The 21880-nt window shown below is 36.1% G+C and overlaps 1 long non-coding RNA gene across 1 annotated transcript; it reads left to right on the top strand.

The window, feature by feature from the left end:
* Window positions 1-13508: 13508 nt before the first annotated feature.
* Window positions 13509-17694, top strand: LOC129011558 (uncharacterized). Its single transcript, XR_008493356.1, has 3 exons — window positions 13509-13529; window positions 15329-15424; window positions 17416-17694. It is a non-coding gene; the product is annotated as an uncharacterized LOC129011558 (long non-coding RNA).
* Window positions 17695-21880: the final 4186 nt, after the last annotated feature.

The raw sequence follows: 21880 nt of genomic DNA, 5'->3' as shown, positions 1-21880 counted from the left end.
TGACACATCATTATCACCTTAAGCCTATAGTTTACATTACAATTCACTCTTGGTGTTATGTGTTCTATGGGTTTGGACAAATCGAAAATGACAAGCATCCACTATTATAGTATCATACGGAATATTATAGTATCATACGGAATATTATCACCTTAAGCCTATAGTTTACATTACAATTCACTCTTGGTGTTATGTGTTTTATGGGTTTGGACAAATCGAAAATGACAAGCATCCACTATTATAGTATCATACGGAATATTTTCACTGCCCTAAAAATCCTCTGGTCTCCACTGAGTCCACTCTACGGCTCAAGTTGTACCGTATTTCCCTTCCACCTCCCACTAACCCCAGGCGTCCACTGATCTTTTCAGTATCTCCACAATTTTGTCTTTTCTAGAAAGCCATATAGTTGGAATCCTACAGTATGTAGTCTTTTCAGGTTGTTCTTTTTTCACTTAATAATATACATTAAGTTTCCTCCATGTCTTTTTGTGGCTTGATAGCTCATTTCTTTTAAGTGCTAAATAATATTCCATTGTCCAGATGTAATACTGTTTATTTATCCATTCACCTACTGAAGGAGATCTTGCTTGCTCCAAAGTTTTGATTATTATGAATGAAGTTGCAATAAACATCCATAAACAGGTTTTCATGTAGACATGTTTTCAACCCCTTTGGGTAAACACCAAGGAGTATGATTCCTGAACTTCATTGTAAGAGTACGTTTAGTTTCATAAGAAACTGCCAAACTGTCTTTCAAAGTAGTTGTACCATTTTATATCCGTCCAGGCAATGAATGCAATGAATGAGGTTTCTGTTGTTCTACAGCTTCTCCTGCATTTGGTGTTATGACTCTTCCGGGTTTTGGACATCTTAATAGGTGTAGTGGTATCTCATTGTTTTAATTTGCATTTTCCTGATGATGTTTGATGGAGCGCATCTTTTTTTTTTTTTTTTTTTTTTGAGACGGAGTCTCGCTCTGTCGCCCAGGCTGGAGTGCAGCGGCGGGATCTCAGCTCACTGCAAGCTCCGCCTCCCAGGTTAGTGCCATTCTCCCGCCTCAGCCTCCTAAGTAGCTGGGACTACAGGCGCCCGCCACCACACCCGGCTAATTTTTTGTATTTTTTGTTTTAGTCGATACGGGGGTTTCACCATGTTAGCCAGGATGGTCTCGATCTCCTGACCTTGTGATCCGCCTGCCTCGGCCTCCCACAGCGCTGGGATTACAGGCGTGAGCCACCGTGCCCAGCCTGGAGCACATCTTTTTATAGGTTTATTTCCCGTATATTTATCTTCTTTGGCTGCTTTACTTTATCAAGGTTTTTGGATTACCTCTTCTGTCTCTTTCCTATCCAGTTTTGGGGATAACATGCTATATGTTTGAGGCCACTTAACTTTCCTGTCTTGTTTTTCCAGCTCTATACAACCACTGAACACTCCACTGGTTTTGCTCTCCACATAGCAGCTTTCTGCCTAGACCAAACCACGTTCTTTCCTTCTTCCTGGTGCTCCAGCCTGACATATGCCCTAGTAGTTGCAGATCACCAGCTCATTTCTCCACAGCCTCCCCATGTCTAATACATTAGTTTTTAGTTTTTGTTGCTTCCACACAAATCCGATGTTTTAAATAAGTGATTATTGTATTTTATCTATCTTTCCTACTTGCTTTTTGTGGAGGCATTAGTATGGCATGAACTACTCAATCCTCTCTCAGTTTAGTCTTTCTAAATTTTATTTCTGTCTGAACATTGTGTTTTCATAGCATGAATTTTAGTGTACATATGGTACACCTTGAATTATTATTTGTAAAATTACTTTCAGAAATAAAAATAACACTAAGAAATTCTCCATATTACCCTAAAATATGTAAATATTTTAACTTTTTTTGTTTTTTGTTATTATTTAGGGTAAAACTCTATAACCTACACAGCTTAGCATCTTAATCTTCCTTCAGCACATTGATGCTATGTAAGTATTATTTGGAGCACAGATAAACTGTAGTATGTTGAAATAGCTAATGAGTTCATTAAGGCTACAGGTGCAGAAGAACAATTATTTTTGTGCTTTTCTTAATGTCTTTTTGCAAACTTTCTTAGGCATTTTGAACTTGCACGGTTTCTGTCAATGACAACCTCTTCTCAAGCTTTGAAATGTTGTCTTTATTATCCTCAATTTTCTCCCCAGTAACAAAGTTTATTAGTGAAGCTAGTAGCCATGAATGGTGGTTCATTAACTGAAACTTCAGATTCACTGGTTTTAATAAGAAAGCCTACGTTCACTTTTTAAATCACTTTCACGTGTACTTAATTTCTTCTAATCATGTTTTTTGTTGCTTCTTTTTCTTTGTTTAAAAATAACTTAAAAAGGATTGATTCATTAATACCAACAAAATGGTTGAGTTTGTAACATTAATAAACTAGAAAGCAAAATCCTAATATTCTTTCAATGATATAATTTAAATGCTCTTCTGATAACAAGGATTTAAAAAAATTTTTAAAAGATTTGTTTTTGAGATTAAAATGTAAACATGTAAGGAGGAACTAAGTATTTAATTTTATGAAGACCTTAATGTGTCAATATTTCCTATTTTGATTTACTTTCTTGGTGTTGTTATAGAGTGTTTTGTTTCAAGACAGCATCACGTAGTCCTGAACCGTTATTTTATTTCTTGTTGCTATAACAATAATTTAAATAAATATCCTAAATATATGTGAAAACTACCTTTAATGTATTATAAATAATTTAACAGGTATGTCCATACACAAATACATATACATATATACACATATTACAAATCAACATATAAATATTATTCCATTATAATCCCTAATAGTAGAAAATATAACTTTTAATTGCCTGCTATCTTGTCACCTCTTTGTAACAAAAAGTGGTCTTCTTTATGTGGTCAGCTTTCAAAGCTGAATGAAAGTTTACTTGATAGTCACAGTGCTTGAAATCTTGTATTGTGAATTTGGTTCTACAACACTCCCATGTATTTATTGGAGTTTAACAAAATTGCATGATTCTGTACTACTTGGGTACCAGCAGGAAGCAACCGCTGGGAGAAGGAATCACAGCTGGGAACAATTAAGAATGATTAGTTTGTGGCTGAGAAAATCAAAATGGGAAGAAACTTCTCTTCAAGGGGAATTAGGAGCTGCATTCCGAAGCATTTCTGAACTGAGTACAATTCTCAGAGGAACTTAGGGCTGAGGAAAAAATGTGAATTTCAAATATTTGGAGGTTTTCTCAGCTTATTTAATATCTGTATAACCACCGTGTGTTGACTCCATTGGATATTTGCAAGAAAAAGAAGTTCAAGTAAATTAACTTTTCTTCCTACACAGTTCCCAACTTTTCCATATATCCCAGGGTTTCCATAATATTTTCATTTGACCTTATAGATAAAATGTAGACGGTTTCATAAATTCCTCCTATTTATTTCATAGAGATTCAGATAGTTGTGGTTTCTGGGAAATTGGCAAAGCACATAAATATCAGTTCTTTTGAAAAAACTGCACAGTATTGTGCATAAGATTGGTCTGAATTATCCTTTAGAAACTGTAAAATTGTCCAGTTGGAATTTTAAGCAAGAGATATGCAGAAACTTTATACATCATTTCCTGAAACTGCCATCCTGGATAAAGAATTGGTTTCTAAAAAGCCAGATAAGGGTGTGCTTCATAAAGCAAAAGAAGTGAAATAAAATTCCAGTAGAATGCATAGTTTTTCCCAGTTTCATTTGCTTTGTATTTGAATTATGGTGATGCACAGAAACACATAATATTTCCTTTATATAGGCTGCATTTGATGAAATTATAAATATAAACTAAATAGGAAGTTGTTTGCTAGACCTTTTTAGTAATCTATCAGAGATTTATTTAAACATTATCAGTTTTGTCAGCAGTGCTTTGTTGTTTTATGTGGATAAACTTGTTAGTATAGCAAGGCTTCTTAAAAGAAATATGATAATGTGGCCAGGTGCAGTGGCTCACGCCTATAATCCCAGCACTTTGGGAGGCTGAGGCAGGTGAAACACTTGAGGTCGGGAGTTTGAGACCAGCCTGACCAACATGGAGAAACCCCGTCTCTACTAAAAATACGAAATTCACTGGGTATGATAGCGTATGCCTGTAATCCCAGCTACTCGGGAGGTTGAGGCGGGAGAATCACTTGAACCCAGGAGGCGGAGGTTGTGGTGAGCCTAGTTCGTGCCATTGTACCCCAGCCTGGGCAACAAGAGCGAAACTCCATTTCAAAAAAAAAAAAAAAAAAAAGAAAGAAATATGATAATGTAATATTAGGATGTTGTATGCAATAATGAGTCTATTTCTTTCCTTTAGTAGGGCTATTTTTATATGTAATAATCTACCTAACATGATAGTCTTGTGTGTCCAGATTTTTCACAATAATAGTTTTTTTCTTTTCTCTTTCTCTTTTCTATTCCTTTCTTTCATTTTCTTTTCTTTTCATTCTCTGCCATTACTAGTCATGCTCAAAATACCACATATGAGGAACAAAGTGAAAGTCAATTTCTGAAATCTATTTCAAATACATCAGTTTGAAGGACTGGTGGTTCAAAGAGCCTAAACAATATAGAAGAAGCAATTGTGGTTTGGTGGGATGATAAATGACTGAACCAAAATTGGTTTGGGGTTTTATTTCTAGATACGTAAGTACATCTCTGTGTAAACTCACTTAGGTTACTTCATTTATTTCACTGCATCAACCACTTTGGAGATGGATTATGCTAATTCTGGATGCCAGATGATTGTCTAGCCTTATTATTGCACATTATTATAAATATATTAATAATAATACACTTCATTTCTAGCCTGGAATAATTATTGATTAAATTATAGAAAATCATGATTTAAAATTTACCAAGCACTGGCCAGAGAATATAGGAAAGGGAAGAAAGTAGAATGGCTGGTTATTGCCAAACTGGCTTTCTATTTCCTAAACCAGTAGCTCTCAACTTTTTTTCTTTTATCTAAGTCCCATGAGCTCTTCTATGAAAGAATCTAAGTTTCAACATAATAAACACAAAATCTCACTTTTTTCCAAGTTGCACCTGCATATATTTATGTGAATTTTATAATGCTATTTATAATAAGATTTAGAAATACAAATTACTGCACTAATGTAGGGGGTGTATATTTTTGCTGTTAAAGATCCTATATCTAATAACGCTGTTACCTCTTGAACAAGGAAAATCACATTACTGTCATCAGTGGATTAATAGAGCTGCTACCTAGACTGACAAGACACAGTAAAAATGGCTGGCAAATTGGAGCTGGGGTGGTATGGAATCCTACAAAGAAGAACCACAGAAAGCATCGTTAGAAAGAAAGCCTACCAAGTGAGGTAGGAGAAAGCCTTCATTTCCAAGTTTATCCTATATTACTCATAATATGTTTCCACTTGCAACTGGACCTGGGAATTGAGTCAGAAAGAAAGCTTAGGGATATTCAGGAAAAAATTTTGTCACTAGTGATCTTCAAACTGGGAACATGTTAATCCTGGGAGTGTAAGAAAACTTTCTAAGGCGTAAGGGAGCCCAGATGTTTTAAGGAATATTTTTCAGATTCTCCACCTTTATATGAACTCTTTTCTAAAATTAGTCTGTGACAGTGTTTGCTATAATCCTTCCATTTTATCAAAGAAAGGCATCCTACCATACCCCAAATTTTATCATGGTGCTTTAGGCACCCTCAGTACTCTTTGCAGGCAAGAGAAAAGGGATGACCCCTTTACCTTTGACAACTGATCAATGCACAAGAAACCATTAGAGATTTTTATTGTTCTTTCTTCATACGTATTATCTTAAGCATACAGCATGGCATCAGACAACAGGGTATTTTGATTTGTATGGGATCTTCTGGATTCAGGTATTTGGTAGAATAGAACTGTGGGATTAATGGCCACATTTATTCAAGGATTTTGTTTTGTCTTATTCCATTCCTCTTTTGTCCTATTGTAGAAAATGCAATACTCTTGAAAGAGATTAAAACACAGCTAAGTAAATATCAGTAAGCTGTACTGAGCAATAAAAATGTTTTTCTCATGTATGTAATAATAAACAATTCTTTATCACTATTCTCAAAATTCACCCTTGGGAAGTTTTTAAAAGTACATTTAAAAAGTCAAAGCAAAATATATTTTTCATATTGACTTTTAAACTCTAACTGGAATATTTTCAAGGACTATTAAATTTTTCATGATACATCGGCTAAAAGTCCAAGATAAAACTTTACTATGATTTCTTTCAAGTTCAAAATAAGCCATACTATGAAATATTTATTCCAATTGTAGCCTCATCTTATTTCATTTTATTATATATTTAGTATTTTTTTTGCCACCCATAGACAAAGTCTAAAATTATATGCTAGCTCATGGATGGATTCACTTTAACATTATATTCTTTTCTCTTTCATTGGTATATCAGAAAAGTTTGATCATGATGTATAAAGTTAATTATTTCTTATTTGATAGTTGATTCTTATTCAATTATTCTATAAAATTGAATCCAGGATGTCAATCTCTCCATATAAACATTTTTCAAAGAATACCATAACTTATATTTTCCATTTTATTAATGCCTTTAATTTTAGCCATATTTCACATACTAATTTTATATTTTATCTCATTACAAAGTAAAGAGAAACTGTATGTTTTACTTATTTTCTAAAATTATACATTTGGATAAAATAAATATACTGGATCTCGTTTGGTTTAATTTTGATGAGATAAGCTTTAGTAATTAATATTGCAAGATGATTTATTCTTTAGTCAGCTTTGGCTAATTGTTTGGCAATAAGAATGTTTTTGTCATTTAGGCTATATTGTGAAAATTTTCCATAAATGAAGTAACCAAAGTATGCAAGTTCAAGGTTTCAAAATATGAAAGCATATTTCACAAAAATTAAGATGAAAAAGTTATAAAAATATTGCATTGGAAAAGGTGTGTTGAAATAACTATATTTTAATTTTTCCAACTTTTTCTGACTATACTATATATGTTGGGGGTACTCAGGACTACCCTCAGATATGATGATTTAGTAGGATGACTCATAGGACTCAGCATATAGTCGTACTCAGCGCTTTAATATTTACAATGAAAGTACAAGCACAAACAGCAAAGGGAAAAGGTGCATGAGGCGAAGTCCTGAGAAAACCAGGCACATGCTTCCAAAGTGGAGTCAGACAGGGCACACTTAATTCCCCCAGCAACAACTGACACTAACACTTGGGAATTGTTTGGCACAAAAAGCTTCTTTGAGACTCACTGTCCAGGGTTTTTACTGGGGGCTGGTCACATAAGTACCTGCTGCCTGTCATGTACCCAAATCCCAGACTACCAGAAGGAAAGCAGGTGTTCAGCTTAAGCCTTGCTGTTTGCATAAACAGTTTAGAAATCATAAGCTATTATTATCTTCTAATGGTGGTGGGAATCCACTCAAAATCTAAGTTCCCAGGTGCCAGTCATGAGCAAATTTTGCAGGCAGACCTTTCAAAGGGATAGCTTTTTTTTTTTTTTTGAGACAGTGTCCTGCTCTGTCGCCCAGGCTGGAGTGCTGTGTCGTAATCCCTGCAGTCTCTGCCTCCCGGTTTCCAGCGATTTTCCTGCCTCAGGCTCCTGGGTAGCTGAAATTACAGGTGCACGCCACCATGCCCCACTAATTTTTATATTTTTAGTAGAGACGGGGTTTCATCATGTTGGCCAGGCTGGTCTCGAACTCCTGACCTCAGGTGAGCCACCTGCCTAGGCCTCCCAAAGTGTTGGGATTATAGGCATGAGCCGCTGTGCCTGGCCAAGGATAGCTTTTTTTTATAAGTTCTATGTCAACTCCTTTCTGCACACTCGCTTTAAAAAAAGGTGTCCCCAAGTGAAAGAGCTACCATTATAATGAAGAGCCACTTGCTAAGTCTTGGTAAAGATTTTCTAGGATACTTCTCAGATACTGAGAAAGTAAATTCTGGGCAACATATTCTTTTGCAGGTCAGGTGGTTTCAAAATTTGCTTTCAACATGATTAAAAACAAAATATTTGAGTTATTAATTGACATACTATTAAAATCATTCCTGATAATATATCACAATTTTGGTATAACATTCAGAAGAAATTTACAAAGTAAGTGACATTGTTACCAAAATCTCTTCTATTACCACCTACTTATTATGAGCTTATGTAGTTCTTTTTGGTTGACATCAAAAAATTTAAAAAGAAGTTTAAGTAAACAACACAAATACATTCTAAAATCTGTAAATAGGTATTTAACAGGAAAGTAAAATTTTATTGCAAATATATCTCTTAGAGAGAAAATTGGACTTTTTTATTCTTTTTTTTCTTTACAGTTAATGTATTGCCTCATTCTAATTATTGGTCATATTCATTCAGTGAGACATGAACTAACTTAAAAAAAAAGCTCACGATTTTCTTTAGGAGATTCATTTGCAATAAAATGTTACTTTCATGTCTTATAGATTTAATAATATGTTTATGTTATTTACTTAAACTCATTTGAAAAATTTTAGATATAAACCAAACGAACTACATTAAATTTCAAAATATTTTAAAGTGTTAGGTGAGCAAAGATGAAGGCAGTAGCTTAAACTACTTAGATCTCACTTTACTGAGTTAGAACAATTTCTGTAACGCATGGTTATAAAATCAGGAACTGAGATGATGAGTAGAAGGGCAAAATAAAAAATGTCTGTAATTAAGAAGATATAAGAGAGAAATACAAAATTTAAAATTAGAATCATTAAAAGTTAGAATATTTCTGACCTGTACAGGATAATGTAGATTTTCAAATCTTCTCTCATTTTTACTTTTCAGATAAAATAACTGCAGCTAGAAATGTTGGTAATGGGAAGAATACAAGCTTAATATCAAGTGGACCAAGATTTGAATCCCAAAGCTGACATTTATAATTTATTTCCTGGGCAAAGTTTTTACCCCCTGTAAGTTTTATTTTCTTATCCTATAAAATGTAGCTAATACTTATTTTTCTACACTGTTTTATATGAAATTTGTGTGTTCCTATATAATGCCTGGAAAAAAAATAAGTGGCTGAGAAGATTCCTTCTGGTTATCACAGAACCAGGTGGTAACAGAACTAAGGCAAGGCTTAATCAAGGTTTTCTGATTTCAGTCCCAGGCATAGTCTATCCTTGAATCTATGATATTTCTAAGTGCTATCCAAAGTGAGTTGTTTATAGCAGTACTCTAAACATGATAATATTATACATATTTCAAAGTACTTCTAATACATTGTTTCATTGAAATAACGCATCGATGGGGTAAGCATGGAATATGGGACTTTTCCTTAATGAAGTTCGGGAAGATTAAATGACTTGCTCAAGATCGTCTCATTACTAATAATTAGCAATGGAAGGAGATCAATAATTTAGCTTTTCTGATTTCTAAAGAAGTTTTCTGACCATAGGCTGTTCTCATCTACAAAACGAGATTGTTAGACTAGATTGTTGACCCCTAAATGGCACTCGAGATTCCCTTTTGCTTGTTTCTCTCTGTCTCCTTCTCAGTCCTTTATCAGGGTTAAGTGCAAGGATCTGTTTTCTGGCCACAGTTCTCAGGGGTCCAGTTTTCATGTGGTGAAGACAGAGGCAAATAAACATTTTGGGCGTCCCTTTGACTTTTTCCACTCTCCAGAGCTGTAGGGTAGGCAAGAGCCTCCCAGAGGCTGTTTCTGGATGGGACCTGGCCCCTGCTTGAGGCGTACCCACATGTTCTTGCTAGCTTTTCCATCTTTTCCTGCCATCTCAGTACTGTGATTCAGAGAGCTGAGATTTGGACTTGGGCTTAGAGGGGAGGAGCAAAGGAGACAGCTTGACTTATTTAATTAAGGGCCATCGAGCCCAGGATGGAGTTCCCTGGTTGTGCCAACATTTCTTGCCTATAATGACATTATTATAAGGCACCCACACCTACCTGGCTTGGTCTCTGTTTAAATCTTTTCTTGATAAATCTTAGAGGGTAAGGTGGCTGCAAAAGAAAAAAATCACGTACTTAGGAGTCTACATTTCTACTTGGGTGTGAGTGTGTGTGAGTGTGTGTGTGCGTGTGTGAGTATGTGAGTGTGTGTATGTGCATGTGTAGGGTGTAGAGAGAAAAGCAGAGGGGAACTTTGAGCTCCTCTTAGATACAACAGTCAAGTGTAGGCTCCTGCAAAGATGCACATATTGTTGGCTCAAAAGTACATAAATAAGACACATATAAGAGTGCTTTCATTCACTTGCCATTTATTTGTTCAAGCATTTATTCAATAAATATTAACACCCTATATGCTCCAAGCCTTGTACTTGTGCCTTGGATAAAAAATATTAAATGAGACATTACACCTACCTCAGTGAATTGAAGCCTGTTGGGAGAAATTGGCAATGACAATGTAGTAAATGATATGACGGTAGCATGTACAAGAAACCTGGGTTCACTGAGTTACATCACCTGAATCAAAATGGTTTCCCAAAGGTGTTGAGAGAGAATATGGAGAGAGATTCAGCAAGTTCAGTTTTGGACATGGCTTCTTGAAAGATATTTATCTGCAACCTAAATCTCTAAAGGTTAGAAGTTAACATGAATGTCCTCTCAACTAGGGAATGAATAAGCAAATTGGGGGTACCTTCACACAATGGGGTATTACTCAGCAATAAAAAGAAATGAATTATTGATATGTGCAACAACATGAATGAATCTCCAATGTGCTGCGCTGAGTGAAAGAAGCCAGATGCAAAAGTATGATTCCATTTATATGATCTTCTGGGAAAGACACAATTATGAGGACATAAAGCAGATCAATAGTGGCTAGGGGTTTGGGGTAGGAGGAATTTTCTTCAAAAGTCGTGGGCGAATTTTGGAGGAGATAGAATTGTTCTATATCTTGGTGGTAGTAAAGTCTAGAATTGTTTCAGAATTGTTTACTAAAAACAGTGACTATTATTGAATATAAATTATACCTTAATTTTTTAAAAAGAGAGTAAGAATTTGGCCGGGCTCGGTGGCTCACGCCTGTAATTCCATCACTTTAGGAGGCCAAGGCGGGGGGATCACCTGGGGTCAGGAGTTCGAGACCAGCCTGGCTAACATGGTGAAACCCCGTCTCTACTAAAAATAGAAAAATTAACTGGGTGTGTTGGCGGGCACCTGTAATCCCAACTACTTGGGAGGCTGAGGCAGGAGAATCGCTTGAACCCAGGAGGTGGAGGTTGCAGTGAGCCGAGATCGCGCCACTGCACTCCAGCCTGGGCAACAAGAGCAAGACTCTGTCTCAAAAAAAAAAAAAAAAAAAAAAGAGAGAGAGAGAGAGCAAGAATTCACTTAGCTGTGTCCCCATAGGTGCAGACTTGCATGTGCACACACACATGCCCACCTACGATACTGCTAGGGTGATGCATTCCTTTTTCCTCATGTTTTCCTGTGGAAAGCTCCCCAGAAGTGCTCTCAACAGGAGTGTTATTGTCTTTTAGGCAATAGAGTTCTTCATTGGCTGGGACTGTAGTGTGCTTTGCAGGATGTTTGGCAACTCTGGCATACACCTACTAAATGCCAGGAGCATCTCCTTGCATTTCTTCAAGTCTCCTGCAGAGTCTACCTGCACCCCAGCTGAAAACCACATGCTAGAGAAAAATCCCTGAACTCTCTTCATATGAAGAGGGATGAGTTTTCTAATTCATTAGTGAAAGACAGAACTGGTGTGTTTGACTTATTTTTTCCTTTTTGTTCTTGAGGGCAGAGGGAGGTGGAAACTGCCTACTTGTAGTGAAAATTAATTGTGGTCTGCTCTCTTCCATAACTGATAGAGTTGACTTTGCTTCTTGCGATGTCTTGGGGTTGGGGGTATGTGTGAAAGTTAAATTCGCATGAGTGTCAGCAAGCCATCCGTCAGCACACCTGCCATGTGTCCCCCGAGCTAGCTTCTTCCAGTAAGAGAGCTGGCGCATTAGTTTCCATGAATCTGACTCCTGCGTCTATCATATCTGATCTTGGGAAGGAAAGAGAAGAATGCTAATTATTCTTAGTGGATATTATGCTAATATCCACAACTCCAAATATATGTAATGGTAATCCGTGAAAGTATCAGATGGGATACTACATATATTCCAACCTTCATTCCCTGCTATAACACATGCTCTGAGTATATTAACCCAGATCCTGGAACTCAAAGTAATACTGAGGGATTGTGAACTTTCTGGAATTAGTTCAGTAGGTGTGTACTAAAAATCGGTGCCGTTTGCTTCTTACAGAACAACAGTGGTTTCCAAGTTCTTCCTCCACCTTTGAATGTAGCAGGTTAAATTTACGTAGCAGCAGTCTCTGTCCTGGTAACCCTGTCAGGTTTCCTAATTGTGTCACTGACAGATCCAGACTGACTTTGCACAGCAATTTGTACTCAGCACACAGTATAAATGAAACCTTCGGTGTTAGGTGGAGACAAGCTTTTGCTTTGAAGTCTGGAACCACTTTTTTTTTTCTTTTTTTTAAAGCAAGAAAGTATTTTGTGAGATAATGGAAGTGTCATAACATGGAACATTATCAGATCTTTTTGTCAGTGGCTTCAAAAGCTAGACACACTACCACATACATGCTGAGGTTGAAAATTCTTGTTTAAACTAATATTGATGGCATTTTAAGATGACAGAGGTGTACAAGCCTCTGAAAAAAAATTAAACAGGCAATTTATTCCTCCCACCTTGTAAGAGTCCTTCCAGAACTCTCCCATTAGTATGCTTGTTCTTTCACTGATATCATCCCACAGAATGTGTCTAAAACTAGTTGACTAATCTAATAAACTGTACTACTAAAATATCAGTAGGTATTCAAATATACCTCACCTTGTTCTAAATGGCTAGGTTTTTTTTTTTTTTTTTTTGAGACGGAGTCTTGCTCTGTCGCCCAGGCTGGAGTGCAGTGGCACGATCTCGGCTCACTGCAAGCTCCGCCTCCTGGGTTCACGCCATTCTCCTGCCTCAGCCTCCCGAGTAACTGGGACTACAGGCGCCGCACCACCATGCCCGATTAATTTTTTTGTATTTCTTTTTGTTTTTTTGAGAGGGAGTCTCGCTCTGCCACCCAGGCTGGAGTGCAGTGGCGTGATCTCATCTCACTGCAACCTCCGCCTCCCGGATACAAGTGATTCTTTTTTTCTTTTCTTTCTTTTTTTTTTTTTTTTGAGACAGAGTTTTGCTCTGTCACCCAGGCTGGAGTGCAGTGGCGCGATCTCGGTTCACTGCAAGCTCCGCCTCCTGGGTTCACGCCATTCTCCTGCCTCAGCCTCCTGAGTAGCTGGGACTACAGGCGCCCGCCACCACGCCCGGCTAATTTTTTGCATTTGTAGTAGAGACGGGGTTTCACTGTGTTAGCCAGGATGGTCTCGATCTCCTGACCTCATGATCCACCCGCCTCAGCCTCCCAAAGTGCTGGGATTACAGGCGTGAGCCACCGCGCCCGGCCCCGGGTATAAGTGATTCTCCTGCCTCAGCCTCCCAAGCAGCTGGGACTACAGGTGTGCGCCACCACGCCCAGCTAATTTTTGTGTTTTTAGTAGAGACGGGGTTTCACTGTGTTAGCCAGGATGGTCTGGATTTCCTGACCTCCTGATCTGCCCGCCTAGGCCTCCCAAAGTGCTGGGATTACAGGCGTGAGCCACTGCCCCCGCCCCTAAATGGCTGTTTTAATATGTAACGCCACCTCTTCTGCTTTTTAAAAATTGCCTTTTAAAAGGACTTTCAAAGATTTAGCCAAGGGATTATTGGTTGGGCTTCAGGCCCTAGAACAGTTTGTGGGAGGGATATGGTGTTCTCAGAGACCTACAGATAACACTGCACAAACGGTTCCTGGCCTTGTAAATACTAGTTTCTGGAACAGAGTTTCTGAATTTCTGTCTGAGAAATTATGTATTTAATAAATGTGAGAATATTTTGTATCATATTATCTGATCGAGGCTACTATGTATTGTTTTATTTGGCAGTGGCATTTAATTTAACAGATATTTACTGAGTGCCTCCTATGGACTGGGAATAACAATAGTAGCTAAAAACATATATAATGTCACTCTGTGCTAGGCATTCTTCTACATATTTCTTTATATTGACTCATTTTAACCCTCACAGCAATGCTATGATGTAATTACTCTCATTAACATATCCATTCTACAGATGAGAAAACTGAGGGGTTATGTAACCTGCCCAAGGTCACACAACTGGTGAGAGGTGAATTTGGTTTGAATTCTCACATTAGGCTCAAGTCTGCTGGTTGGCTTAATGTTGGAAGAGATGATAAGTGGTCCATTTCAAAGATAATTTTGTGTGTACATGTAATAAAAACAACAAACGTGAATTAGATTTGTGCAGAATGATTCTAATTATGAAGCAATTGCTTTTTAAGTAGCATTATTTTGTTCACACTAATAGTTTTTTCTCAAAATTAATTATTTCTTCCATAATCTCTTCTGACAAATAATGTTAGTTTTGCATGTAAGTAGAAGCAAATTTTACAGAAATAGAACGTGTAGGTTTTTACAGGACAGTGTAACATTTCTGCTTTTTAATTTATAGATGATTAAAAATCTTCTATTGATAGGGGCCTCTCCTCTCTTAGAAAAGAAGCTTTACAAAAGACTTAAAAACCTATATTTAAGATATGTATGCTATTTAAACTGATCAAAAGTGCAAACATAATTTGATACCTTTTAAATGCATTTGTGAAATATCTTTAAACTTTCTTATTGACATTTCTCTGTGAAGAGACCATCATGTGCTATGTATTCCTACTTTTAACTAATAGCCACTAGAGTGCATGTAAACGTTTTAGAATGAATTTTATAAATATTTCACAATTATCTGAGCCAAAACCCAAACCACACACAATATTCATTGTAATAGATGCAAGTATGCAGGGAGAACTCATTTTCAGATCTTATGTTTGCTTATTAGATGTTGAAAAATATAGTAATGATGTACCAGTGGAAATAATTTAGGTACATGGATTTATCAGGATATCTTGTTGAAAAAGTTATTTACATCTGTACTATCTTCTGCATGTGTAGAAAAAAGGAACTATTCTTCCAGTTAATTCATTCTAAATTGAGAAATTGTTTAGAAATTAAGGCAGAGAAAATAATCATTACTACTCTGTAAATGAACAAAAAGAAATGATTAGAGAAGACATTAACTGTTTCAATATTTTGTTTCTTTTGTTGACTTGAATAAATGTTCTACATTTTTGTTATAAAACATGACTTTTTATGTTAAACATTCTCTTTAATACTGTTGATTCGTTGGTGATACGTGGCTCCCTTTCTAGAAGTAGGATGGTGACACCTCAGCCCTTCTGCGAGAAAAACGAGGTTGATCCACATCCCCCATCCCTCATCATAAAGTCAGGTTCATAATGGATAAGGTAAACTTTCTAATGACTTCACAAATAACCAACCTCAATCAACTTTGGTAATTGATAAAATCATCACTTAACTTTCTGATATAATGGCAAAAATTATCTGAGAAAAAATGGTGAAAAATTAAATTTGCATTTCTCTCAGAATCTTGAAGGATATGTGAATAATTCAAAAGTGTAATCAGTAGTATCAGCCAAAGAAACTCACTTAGCTAGAACGCTGGACACGTGGATCTAAGTCCCTGCCCTTCCACTAACCAGCTGAATGGTTTTGTGTAAACTCCTACACGCTTGTGCTTGGTCACCTCATTTGTCGAAGTAAAGGCTGAAATAGGAAGATAATGAACCGTGTCGTTTTGGTCTCTTTTCCGTCCATTACTCTGATTTTACAAAGAGGCCTGTATTCCCCTGGTGAGGTTGAAGATGAATCAGGTTTGAAAGCCCCCTAGAAGTGGACAAGTGATGATCAGAAGACCTCTTAAAGTGTAACTAGTTCACTGAGCACCTACTACTTTCTTCGCAGGTCTCTGAAAGGCCAGCAGGATGCTACCTCCTTATCCCTGTCAGTGCCACACCCACTAGCAATGGGTAATGTGATCTCATTATAGAGTCCATAGCGTCTGTGTCTTAGAATCTAATATCTCAACATTAAAAATATGTCAGAGAAAGGGATTTGCTTTCACTTTTCCCCAGAGCAGTGCTTTTTAGAAAATTGATACCAGGCCAAAAATTAATTATATTAAATCACAATTGATCAAAAAACTAAATTTATCTGACATGGATTACTTTTAGACATGTCTCTTTTTCTGCAACGGTTATAAGAGATTTTTTATTTTTGCTATCATTTTATGTTTAAAAAAACTATTTTCTAATATATGTCATATGATTCCTGACTTAGATTGGGGTTGCTCTGAAGCAGACCCTGAGATGAGGATTTGGGTGAACATGGTTTATTAGGAAATATATCCAGGAGGAACACATAGATGGGTGGGGACCTGAAACGGAGATGGGAAAGGAAGTGAAGGAAAGGGAAGAAATCCAAGCAAGCTTGCATTATATAGTTAGACTTCATGGAAAACATCTGTGGCTCAATCCAGTAAAGAGGATCTGGAGATAAGGCCTGTCACTTCTTAGATTTGTTCCCATCAGAGATGAGGGTGCTGAAGTATTTACAACCGCACCATCAGTCATGATGGGGATATGTACGTTTCTAGGCATGTTTGCTTTTTCCTGTGTGTAGTCAGAGGGTTCTGACAGATGGAGGTAGGCCTCCAACAAAGAGAGCATGTGCTGCCTCAGAGAATAAAAATGAAAGACATAAGCAAAGAGATGTGAGAGTTCCAGGCAGAATACTGACAAGGTCCGCTGCAGGTCTGTTCTAATTACATTCCACGAGCAACCATGAAGCTGATGAAATATTATTTAATGAAGTTATTTTGTATAAAGAACAGGGCAGTAGATCCTGTTCATCTGTTTTACAGATTATTATCCGTATTGATGAGGGCATTGCAGGAAGCAGATGGTCCACCAAACTGGGTAACTTTATATTATTTTAAACATTTTTTAATTTTTAATTTTTGTGGGTAGATAGTAGGTGGATATATTTATGAGGTACATGAGATGTTTTGATACAGGCATGTAATGCATAATAATCACATCATAGAGAATGGGGTATCCATCCCCTCAAGCATTAATCCTTTGTGTTACAAACAATCCAGTTATACTCTTTTAGTTACACACTGGGTAATTTGATTAAGGGTAATAGGCCTTAATCAAAGGGCTATTTAGTGAGGTGAGGGCAGAGGGTTAGGAACCCATGGGGGATCAGTGCAGAACTGGTGATGGGGTGAGTGTCCATGCTTAGATTGGAAGGGGTAAGGAGAAGAAGCATAAAAATGCTGTGTGAAGAGAAGCAGGGTCTTCTTCAGTTGGTGGGAAGCCTGCCAGGGGAGTGGCCACTGTGTCTCATGTTCTGCCTTCCTTCCCTTTCCTGCCAGGCCTCTGATCAGCCAAATAACAAGCTGGAGGACTCAGGAGGCCCTTGCTTTGGTTCCTATTGGAACAATACAACATAGAACAGGGCCAAGAAAAGGGCAAAGGAAATACAAAAGGATGCCTAGAAGATTTGCACAGGGCAAAGGATGACTTGCTGAGTTAATTTAAAGTGATGTAAATTGCTAAGACAACACCGCAAAGCATTCATATCATTTTTTTTCCAGGAAGAAAATCTAAACATTTTCTTCAGGATCTTCAATAATAAAAATCTATTTATCAAACGTGAACTTCTTTTTCTACCCTTTACCAGACTGTCCTACTTACTTGTCTAGAGCAGTTACTAAGAGAGAAATAACCTGATCCTTAGTAGTTCTCATTACCTGGCAACGAGGCCTTTCCCAGTGCCTCAAGATTTGATCTTTGACTCCATTTCCTATGTATCTCATAATGCCTGAGTTTTTATGACCTTCTCAGCATAAAACATTTTCTTTGGTCACATGCATTCCTTTCTTTTTTCTTAAGATGAAATAGGTTATTTCTTATAATTACATAGTATATGTTTACTATAAATAATACCAATTTTAAAAAATGCGAATAAAATTACCTTTAGTCCACCAACCAGGGAATAATAACCCATAACACATTGCTGTATATCCATCCAATATTTTTCAATTCACATACACAAGTGTGTGCACACACAGCCTTTCTTGTAAAAATGGGAATGTTTATAAATGATTTGCATTATTTCCTTTGATAACTCACAGAAATTCTTCCATATTTAGGTAGGTAGATCTGCATGAAATTTAATCATTGAAACTTTTTAAAATTATAGAAATGTCAAGTAATTTATAATATTTGATGAATTCCATAATATTGAACATGTAGATGATTTCCAACTTTGGGACATTCTTTACAATGATAAATAATGTGACTATAAACTAATTGTATATATGTTTTTTACTTATCCTTGATTTTCTTAGGTTAATTTTCTAGATTTAAATGTCTTGCTGAAAAGTTTTTATTCACAGAATTTCTTACAACCCTGAAATTCTTTTTTGAATGCCAGTTCTACGTGGTATCTTCAATTTGGCCCAGGTTTTATTTTATCGGCTGGACTGTTAATTATTATTACAACAGAAACATTTCCACTGTATATTTATTGGTCTTTTCAGGTTGAAATTAAGGAAAATCTCCTGAGGCCAGTGTAAGTAAAATAGGACCTATATTTACGGTGCTGCAGAGGAGTTTCATGAAATCCAAAGTCAGAGTTTTAATTGGGCCCCAAGAACAGCCTAAGCTGGAGACTAGAGAGTTAAAAGTAACCAGTAGATATTTTCCATGCATATATTTGTTCTCTCCTTCTGTGTGTAAGTTCAATTAATGCCAGTCTTTCTGAGTTTCCTATTCCTTGTTTAAGTCATTCTTTGTTTCATTGAAAAATTCCCTAGTCCGGTTTCTGATTTCCTCAAGAAAGGAACTAATTAATTGGACCAGTTTGGGTTTGAAGGTTCACTCCTTGTCTCTTCCAAACCATGGGTATAATTTAAGCTAAACATGAAAATAAATATGAGCAACAAAAGTTAAAGAAATACTACTATGCCAAGGAAAATTTAACAACTCTTTTAAAGACATTTTGGGTCATAAGGAATCAAATTGCTGACAATCTGCAAAATACAATTAATGAAGAACTTATGGATACAGCTAAATCAGTGCTCACAGGAAAAATCTATCATAAATACATCATAAATACATAAATAATGTTAAACAAAAATAATTAAAATCTTTAATCACTCAATACGAGAAATTACAAAATTGAAGAGGACATTAGAAAGAATAAATTAAGGTTAAAAACAATAGAAATAGAAATCATAAAAACTGTAAAACTATTACATAGTTTCAAGAGTGCATTGCAGAATTATAGAAAGCTTTTGCTTTAAAATCAGGAATAAGAAGTCCCTGTATATATTACACACTGTAAGTTAATTTGATATGGAGTCATGATTTAATGCAATCAGGTAACAAAAATAATTTTTTAGAAAAGATACTATATTGTTGAAGGCAAAAATGCTATGTGAGGCTCAATAATTGAAGCCCAACCTGATTCTCTGTCCTTATGTTAAACAATGCTGGGACCAAGCAATAATACCTTATCTGCATGCTCCAGAATTACTGGCTCCTGAAAGATAAGACTAGGAAAGACCTAAACAACTTATTATCAAGACTAACAGTTTGCTCCTCAAGACTCCCTTCAAGATCATCTCACAGCTAAGTTTAGCAATCAAAGTAAACTCTGCCCATTTCTAGCATTTGTCTGCCTTAAAGTTACCCAGCCCAGACCCTGAACCTTCATAAATGTATTTTCCTATTTTTCCAACTTTGGGAGACTGCTAAGAATTGTATTGCAGTATGTCTCATACACAGTTTAGCTCCATTAATAGATGTTTTCTGGTGGTCATTTGTGGTATAATGGGCAGGCTTAACAAAAGAGGAAAATGCTAACTTGTGTTCTCTGTTTGCCACGATGTCACTTTGGTTTTGTAGAGATTAAGAAACTGAAGCTGCGAGAGATTAAATATTCTATCAAGGTCATTGCCCGCAAGCAAGGTAGGAGGATTTAAAAAGGTCTGACACACACCTGAAATTCTACTTGTTCCATTACTACATCCTGCCTGCAGTTGGCCATCTCTATTTCTGCATTTTGCTGGAAGAATCCCACCTTGAGTCCTTTTAGCCTGTACTTTTCCTTCAAATTATCTCAATGGCAGCACATGAGAAAAGCCCTTGAATTGCTCTTTTTATTACCTCAGTTGCTATAGAAATTCTGTGTCCTACCTCTCATGTTACCAGAATGATCATCAAAGGATCTGAATGATTGAATTTGAGAAATAAAAATAATGATGGTTTCTCATGTATTATTTTGTCTATTAATATGTGCCTGCTTGAACCTGAACAAGACTGAAGGCATTTAACGCACGTTTGCGAAGGCTGTAGAGCGCATCCAGTGGTTTTACATGCATTGTCTTATTTGAATTTGATTTGATTTGATTCTAGTCTGAACTTATTCTCAACATGTTACCATCCACACTTATAATAAAAACCTTATTACTTTCTTGTGTTTCATCTTCCACTTTTGGATCACACAAATTTTATATTGTCACTGCATTGGTCAAAGTTTAGCCCTGCAATTTGACTTATAACTATATATATATATATATATATGAAAACAAAACATATTTGTTTGCTTTACATGTTTTTAGATAATTGGTGTTCCGCTGAAAAATGCCACATGTGATTATGTGCTATGGATGAATTGCTTGATGCATGACCATGTCAATACATTCTTCCAATCCATTTTATAAATTCCAGGACTTTCACTGGTTTATGGTGACTGGCCCACTTTGAAAGCACAATGAAATTGCCTTGCCTACATGAGCTAGTATTAAAAACTGTAGGTTAAAATGGAGATTTAAGTGAAGCAAAGTCATAACACTGATTAAGAGCAGAGATATCTCTTTTCAGTATTTTATTTCCAATAGCAAGTTAAAAACTGTTAGATCTTGCAGTCTTTCTTCTCTCCTTTCTGTCTCTTTTGACCCAAGATAAATTTCAATTACCTAAATCCTATTTCCTGTTGCTAATCACCGACTCCAGTCAGTATTCTTTAAATAGTCATTAAGGCTGGGATGAGATTTCTGTCAGTTCTGAAACTAAGAAAATTTGGAGCAGCCCATTAACAGAACAGGAAATTCCCTAATATCCTCAGGATATGTATAGAAACCCATCATGATTAAATACTAGAGGAACTAACATCTCCTGGGGATATTTATTAAATAAACTCTTCTAAATACATCTGACAAACACATTATCTTTCCAAAAAAGTCTAATTACCAAGATCCATTTATTTAATTAAGTGACCCTCAAATACCCTATTTTTTTCTTTTGAAATTCCTCTATAATAATGGATTTACTAATAACGAGCTTCCTAAAATGGGTACCAAGACAATCAACTCATTTGTGCTTCTTTTATGTTTCCTATGTTAGACAAAGGCATTCAGAGAAAAAACAAGCCATTATTCTACCCTCTGAGATTGAATAGAATAACTTTTCCTAAAGAATTTTTCAAAAAAAAAAACAACAAAAACATTGTTTACTTCAATGTTATTTGTAGCAGTAGCAATAAAATGAATAAAGGAAATAAATGGCAAACTGTGAATTATATTTTAATAAGACGAATTTTTAAGTTTTTCTTTTAATGTAGCAAGAACAATAGCATACAATTTTTCCAGATAATCAGACAATAATTATCTCATAAAAAGGAGAGGACAAGCATTAAAATATGTATTCATAAAATGAACACTTGCTATAACACCACTTACTCTGTATTGAAATTCAGCAAAATGAAGACACATTCAAGGAGCATTGCTTATCAAAATAATTTGAATACCTTTTGAAGTCGAGGTTTTTTCA

Source organism: Pongo pygmaeus, chromosome 14 (assembly GCF_028885625.2).
Source record: "Pongo pygmaeus isolate AG05252 chromosome 14, NHGRI_mPonPyg2-v2.0_pri, whole genome shotgun sequence".
In the NCBI taxonomy this organism is placed as follows: Eukaryota; Metazoa; Chordata; class Mammalia; order Primates; family Hominidae; genus Pongo; species Pongo pygmaeus.
Note: the sequence above shows the minus strand (reverse complement) of the source record. Positions and strands in the feature narration are given on the sequence as shown.